The following is a 7,850-nucleotide window of genomic DNA, read 5'->3' on the forward strand; positions in this document are numbered from 1 at the left end:
TGTTATATGTCTTCCAGGATTGTGTTGGTTAAATACGTATAAACATAGTCACTCATGTTTTAGTTTGACTTAGACATTTCCATTACCTTTAGGCAAGAGGGTTATCTTTGTTTCCCTATGACACGTGTGACCATTTTATTCACTCGAATTATACAAAATTGACCTAAATCACATTTTGACAGAATTAGTAGTCTTATGCGAATCAATGTTATTTTGAGATTTTAATGAGAATTGAATTTCAAAATTCAAGGAAAACATAACTTCTGTAGTTCGAACACCTTTAGGCAGAATGCAATTTTACTTCAGCAATGAACCCTCGAAAAACCACTTTACCGATCTTCCTAAACCCCTATAGATCAGACCTAACAATCAATTTGGACTAGATACGTATTGAAATTATTGGTACTTTAAAGATATGGTGTATTTACCCACATTCAATATTTCCTAAGGTTTTCTTTAGTTATTAACACTTAGTTCATCGATAGTAAAGATTGTAAGTGTATATGCCAAAACACTTAATCCCAAACATGTGATTCTAGTTATTTCAGGAAAATTTAGTAAATAATTGTGTTCTAATGAGTTTGAAACACATTTAAAACAATGGGTCTTAAAAAGATCTTCAAATCGACTACTCATGGGCTCCAAGTAGACTTTAATTGTAATCCAAAGGTAAAAATAAGCATTTTATATCAATCAAAATAAATAAATAGATTCTTTAACATTTCGATCAAACAGTCCCTTAACAAAAATCAATGTATTAAACAAACAGTTCCTTAGGAAAAGTTAGATAAAAATTGAATAAAAAATAAGTTCTCATGTATTTAAACAAGCAAGCCTTTAACATTAATATTACACATGCTGTGAATAGTGACATAAATAAGGTAACCAACACAATTGAGTCAACTTAATTAAGATGTTGAGCCAAGGTAATTTGACCGAGGTCAAATGGGTCAACAGGTCAAGTCGACAAATGGTGTGATCTATGGATCGAGTCTGACTCTATTCTTTAAGTAAATGGTTTTAAAGAAAGAAACAAAATCATATGGTTAATCAAATTTGACCAAGGTCTAAAGACCAAATTTCATCTTCTCCAAAACACCTTACTATAACTTTTAAAGAAGAAGATGAAGTCGACACTATTAGAGGTCACTGTGGGTTCAACGTCCGACGGTCAAGACGAAAATCCATGGAGAAGAGATCGATGATCTCATCTCCGACTTTAATGAAGTGCAAAATCGAAAATCCCCATGGATTTACAAAAAAAAAATTTGAAAAGAGTTTCTAGAACCCTTTAATGGCGAAACGAAAACTGATCTACCTACATTAAGAATTGAATCAAAAAATTAAATGCAAGAGATATAACGATTGCTCTGATACCAATTGATGGATAAGATCTTATATTTCACACTTAATAGTTTGATTTAAACTTTGAATGGGTTCAAGTTACATATCTTCAATGAAGCTTGAACAACAAAATCAGCAAGAATGAGATCCAACAATAAGCTTTTGGTGTTGATAAATAGATGCAAAAAACAGATCCGAACAATGAATCCTGACCCCTTGCTCTTCTATTGAATCGGTGTTTGATCTCTCTTCTTCAAAACACAATATACCTTCAAGCTGAAACAATGGTGCTTTACCCTTTACTTTTGTATGATCAAAACGATGGGATTCTCTTGCGTTCATTGAAATCGTCTCGACCCGTTCTCACTAAATAGTGGATAGGGGTCTGATTTATAAATGGGGACTTTTGAAAAATGGGAATCGCCACTTAGTTTAGGTCTAGGAACCATAAATAACTCCAAATGGATATGGATCAATCCACGGATCAAAGATATGGGTAAGGGGTCAGATTACGGGTTTCGGAAGGTGTTAGGCACCGAACCCGCCCGATCAACATGATTGGTCTCTACTACGATCCAAAATCATTCTATGGTTAACATACAAAGACTACGGTCAAGGTCACAGTCTAATCATCATCATCAATTTATGTTGGGTTTTCCAAACAAATCCTATGGCTAAAATTGTCCCAGCTGTTACATGATCATTCCTTGAATTCCATAATATATGGAAGGGTTTGAAATCAATTAAGAGATCCCACCTGCAAGTATTTCTCAAACTGTCCAAAATAGAAATTGTCAAATTAGAGCTTAGGACTTCTAAGTTGGAATCTGAAGTTTATCAAATTAGAATTCCAAAAAATATGTGTTGAATTCCCAAATTAGAAATTTCAAAAGATACATTTTCCAAAATAAAAAGTTTCAAAAAATGTAAATTTCTAAATTAGAAACTCCCAACTTTCCATGAAGGTGAACCTTCTTAATATAAGGGCGCAGAATCTTCTAAATTGGAAAATTAATAAAATATGAAATTCCTAAAATAGAAATTTACTAGTATGTGTCTTTCCCAAAATAGAAAATTACGCAACCTCCTATTAGAAGGTTTCCAAATAGGAATTTCCCAATAACCTGCAAATAATTTCTAAAAGGAGAATTGCATGAAAATGAATGCCCAAATTGGAAGGTTATGGATTTGCCAAGTAATAACCAAATTGAAAATTTGCCAAAAATAAAGAAATCCAGGATATCGTATTTACCAAATTAGAGATTGTCAAATATCATTGCATAGAATTTCCAAATTTGAAATAAAATCCATAAGAAAATTTTCATGTTCATCGAATCCTTAAACTAACCCAAAGAAACATGCATATATGACTTTTGATTTTGTCCAAATAGCTATCATTCGACAACACGCATATTTGCCAAGTCAATGAGTATACCAATCACATGGAAAAATTCTAAACTCACCACCAATTCATCACAAATCTATTGCAAAAATCATATGGAACCATCATGTTTAAACGAAAAGACCGTGTCATCACAAACTCATAAGAAAGATGCACAAATAATATTCCTCTAATCCTAGCAATATGCAATAAAAAAAATGCATAAAAAAATAAAGAAAATATACAAAATAAATATTCGACAAACCCTATTGATATGCAAAAACGAACAAAACCTATATAAAAATACGTAAGAAAATTTTCTCTAATCCTATTGACATGCAATAATAACTAAAAAAAAATATAAAAAAAAAATACATAAAACGTAGTCTCCTAATACTATTAGCATGCAAAAAGATAATGAATAAAAAAATGAATAAAACATAAAAAATATTACACACAAAAATTATCTTAACCTTATCAATATGAAAACGTAAGAACTTACATAAAATAAAAAAAAACTATCGGATCCTATTCGATATGCAAGAATAACTAAAAAATAAAGGTAAACTTACCTAAAGGAAAGATGATAGAAGTCGATCCCTTCAAGCACAACCCTAAAACTTGTGAGCATTGATATCATGGAGGAGGTGAGTTGGGGCGCTGGATATCATAGTAACGAGTCGAAACAAGGGTCGGGCAACAAGGACGTGACAAAGGGCTGGCTGGGCATGCTGTGGACAGAGAGAGGTCGATGGAGAAGACGTAGGTGTTGCAGCGATGTGAGAAAGGTGAGGAACGTGAAAAAGAAGGGCAAAGACGTGCAGGGAGATGGGCTGAGATGATAGGGAAGCAGGTTGGGTGTCGGTACTTCAACCAACAAGGAGAAGATGTTTTTTATTTTTTAGGCAGAGAAAGAGAGATGGCTGAGCGTTGGGCAGCAATGTTAGGGCGTTGCAGAGAGGGAGGACATGAAAGAGAGGTGAAGAAGATGAGTTGCAGGTCCTATGGGGTATTGCAGCAAGGTGGGACGTGAGAGAGAGGGGAGTGAACTAGCTGCTGTGTTGTTGGGCAGCAAGGATTAGAGACAGAGGAGGGCTAGGGCATTGGCCATTGCAGCAACGAGTTGAACAGGGGGCTGGGCAGCAAAGTTGCAGGTTTAATGGAGCTGATGGAGTTGATGTCTGTGGGCAGATGGCTGCAGCAGCCACACGTTGAAGGAATGGCTATGCTGCAATGTGACTGTTGCTGTAGAATGAGAAGTCAATGGAGGAGAAGAAGAAGATGTGTGTGAGTGAGAATCGAGAGAGAGCCGAAGGAGAGAGAAAGAAGAAAACCCAGCCTAAGGACGTTCAGCTCGCCTCCAAGAGAGAAGATGTTCTCTCTTTTAAATAGAAAGCAAGTTTCTATTTTTCGTTTTTTATTTTCTTTCTCCTTTTTTCTTTCAATCAACACGTATTTCTCTTCTAGCTTTTTATTTCTTTTTTTTGGGAGAATGGTGGTGGGACAATCCCACGCTACTCGCATTACAATAATTATCCGTCACCGGGTTGTGATTGGTTGAGTATTAATTCGATTTTGGATTGGGTTAATTGGATTTTAAATTTGTTGATTAGCTTTTGAATTTAATTTTAATGGTTGGTTAATTGGAATTTTGGTCAATTGATTTTAGAAATTTTTTTTATTGGTTTTAATTTCTTGATTGCTTTTTTTTATTTTAATCTTATCGACGGTTTGATTTTAATTTTTAAATGTTTAATTGTTGCTTGATTTTAGTTTTAATTGTTTAATTTTAATTGTTACTTGATTTTAATTTTAATTGTTTAATTGTTGTTTGATTTTAATTTTAATTGTTTAATTGTTATTTGATTTTAATTTTAATTGTTTAATTGTTTGAATTTGATTTGTTGAATTTTTTTAGTTTGAGTTTTATTTTTAGTTAGATTAGATTTTTAATTGGATTTCAATTTTTATTACATTTTCCTAACGATTGGGATCTCTATGTTGAATTTGAAGGTTGAGAGGCATTTCGGTCATTTTTATAATATTTCCTAAATTTCTCTGTTTTCGTCGGTTTGGGTCCTGTTACACCCGAAATCATATTCTAAGTGCAATGGAGGTACTTTCGAGGTCTTTCGGGGGTCCGAAATTCATGAAGGGTATTTTCGTCATTTTATCAATTTTTGCAGATTTTTATGAATTTTAATGTGAGGTTTTTTTTCAGTTTCAACGTGATTATTTCTAAGTTTCAAAGTCATATTTTCCTAGCATAGCGAGGTCTCTAGGTTATCGAACTGTGTAGCGAACCTAAACGTACGTGCTTGCTAAATCGGGTGTAACGTGTGGCAATCCTAAGCGTGCGTGAATTTCTATATCGAGTCGTAACGAGTAGGGGAGATGAAAAGAGTGGAAACGGAAGGAATCAGGGATAGTACTCACAAGCCTTCGAGTTCTTTACGATCATCATTAGGAATCCACGGTACTCGGGTAACGGATTGTCGAATTAGACAAATGCAAAAATGGGGTGTCTACATTCATACATAATAGGAGACGGCTATCACTTCCCTCTTTAAAGAGTTTTTCTTTTCAATTCCACCCCATCATCAAACTGGAAGAAACTCTAAGAAGATAAGAACTTTAATATATTTAGGAAATCACAAGATCTTATTCGATGGAAATTTCTTAAATTACAAGGAATTATTTTCAATTTGATCCTTAATGTTCTTAGTCAATAAAAATTCAATCCCTTTAAAAAATTAGTATTTAATTGGATCATAAAAAAGATATTTTAATTTAAAAAAAATTAAAATAAATAAATAATTTTGATTAAAATTCTAACATTTTGTACATATTTTCGACCACTTATGGTCATTGTCCCTTTTTTTTCTGGTTTGTTTTTTGTTTTTAATGTTTGAGCCCAAATGCTCAATTGTCGCGGGAACTTCAACAGATGAAATCAATTCCAAGAAATCTTTCCTCTCTCACAGACTGTCTAATCTTCCATCTCCAGAACCCTCTCATTAACCCAAAACACTTGCAACAAATCCATAGTCAAATCCTCACCAACGGATTTCTCCACACATATCCTCTCCTCACTAACTTCCTTTCTTCCTGTTTTCGATTCCGCAAACTTGATTATGCTATCTTTTTCTTGCAGAATTTGCCAATCTATGACTTATCTCTATGGAATTCAACCATCCAAGCGTCGATAGAATTTGATTTTGGTCAAGAATTTCTGGGTTTTTATAATAGTATGCTTCGTGAAAATATCATTCCCGATAAGACGACATTTTCTTTAATTTTACGAGCCTGTGCTTCTCTGTCTCAAAATAAACTGGGAGAAGCATTTCATAGTCAGATTCTGAAAATGGGTGTTGAATTTGATCTGTTTCTGCAAACTGGGTTGCTTGATTTTTATGCAAAGATTGGAGATTTGAACTCTGCAAAGCGATTGTTCACCGAAATGCCTCAAAGAGATGTTGTGGCACATAATGTGATGATTCTTGCATTGGGTAAGCATGGTTATATGATCGATGCAAAGAAGTTGTTCGATGAGATGCCAGAGAGGAACTCGTCCTCTTGGAATTCCATGATAACTTGCTATTGCAAGTTGGGTGATATTCGTTCTGCTCGCTTGATTTTTGATTGGAATCCAATGAAAGATGTAATCTCGTGGAATGCCATGATTGATGGCTATTGTAAGTCAAACCAGCTGATGATAGCTACGGATTTGTTCAATTGTATGGGATCTATAAAGAATGCTGTGACATGGAATACAATGATCTCCGCATATTGTCAATATAGGGAATTCGGTAGAGCCATTTCAACATTTCAACAGATGCAAGTGGAGAATGTGAAGCCTACTGAGGTAACAATGGTTAGCTTATTATCCGCTTGTGCTCATCTTGGTGCTTTAGATATGGGTAATTGGATTCACGCTTATATTAGACGTCAAAACTTCAAAATTGATGTTTTTTTGGGAAATGCTCTTATAGACATGTATTGTAAGTGTGGGAGTATAGAAGCCGCTCTTGATGTGTTTCATTGGCTACCTTCGAAGAACGTCTTTTGTTGGAGCTCGATCATTGTAGGATTAGGAATGCATGGTTATGGAAAGGAAGCAATTAATACTTTCGTAAACATGAAGAAAGAGAATGTAAAACCCGACCGTGTTACCTTTATCGGGCTTTTGAGTGGGTGTAGCCATTCAGGGTTGGTCTCTGAAGGTAGACAATATTTCTCCAAAATGCTTGGAGTTTATGGGGTTGAGCCTGGAATTGAGCACTATGGTTGCATGGTCGATCTTCTTGGCAGAGGTGGGTTCCTTGAAGAGGCCTTAGAGCTCATAAGAGCCATGCCCATGACTCCAAATGCGGCAGTTTGGGGGAGCTTGCTTCGTGCTTGTCATATTCATAAAGATACTAAACTAAGTGAACAAGTGATAGAGCATTTATTAGAGTTGGATCCCCACGATGGGGGAAATTATGTGTTCTTATCCAATATATATGCATCTGTAAATCGTTGGGATGATGTCGAGATATGTAGGAATTTGATGATCGATAGGGGAGTCTGTAAAACACCCGGGTGTAGTTTGATCGAGATCGACAATGTTGTGCATGAGTTTATGGCTGGTGACACTTCACATCCACAATTTATAGAGATCAACAGATTTCTAGATGAGATTGCTAAGGAATTGAGAGGGATGGGGCACGAACCGGATATGGCCTCTGTGCTCCATGACATAGACGAAGAGGAGAAAGAGAGTTAGGTGAGATATCATAGCGAGAGAATAGCGGTCGCTTTTGGGCTTATGATAGTAATTGGACTGATCTCAAGGGTTTAGTTTTGGAGATTAAAGGAAACCCTTTATGGCATGCATGGATTTGGTGTCGATGTTGAAACTTGATGATTATTCAACCCATTGCATATTGAAAGTCTTAAGACACTAAGAGATGAGGAGGAAAATTATCGGATGCATTTGAAGATCAAGTAAAAAAAATTGGGTAAGTTGCCTTTATAAACAGTATAATTTTCTTTTTGGATTAAAGAAATAAAAAAGTTAAGGGAATTGTAACTAAATTTTTATGTTATTTTTTGTAATGAGAAAGTAATAAAAAATTTAAGATAT

At 34.9% G+C, this 7,850-nt stretch overlaps 1 pseudogene; it reads left to right on the forward strand.

Moving 5' to 3' along the window:
* The first annotated feature begins 6,089 nt into the window (after positions 1-6,089).
* Positions 6,090-7,490, forward strand: LOC147386518 (putative pentatricopeptide repeat-containing protein At5g40405 pseudogene; annotated as a pseudogene).
* The last annotated feature ends 360 nt before the right edge of the window (positions 7,491-7,850 follow it).

The sequence above is a fragment of the Akebia trifoliata genome, chromosome 14 (assembly GCF_017979445.1).
Source record: "Akebia trifoliata isolate Shusen 1 chromosome 14, ASM1797944v1, whole genome shotgun sequence".
Classification (NCBI taxonomy): Eukaryota; Viridiplantae; Streptophyta; class Magnoliopsida; order Ranunculales; family Lardizabalaceae; genus Akebia; species Akebia trifoliata.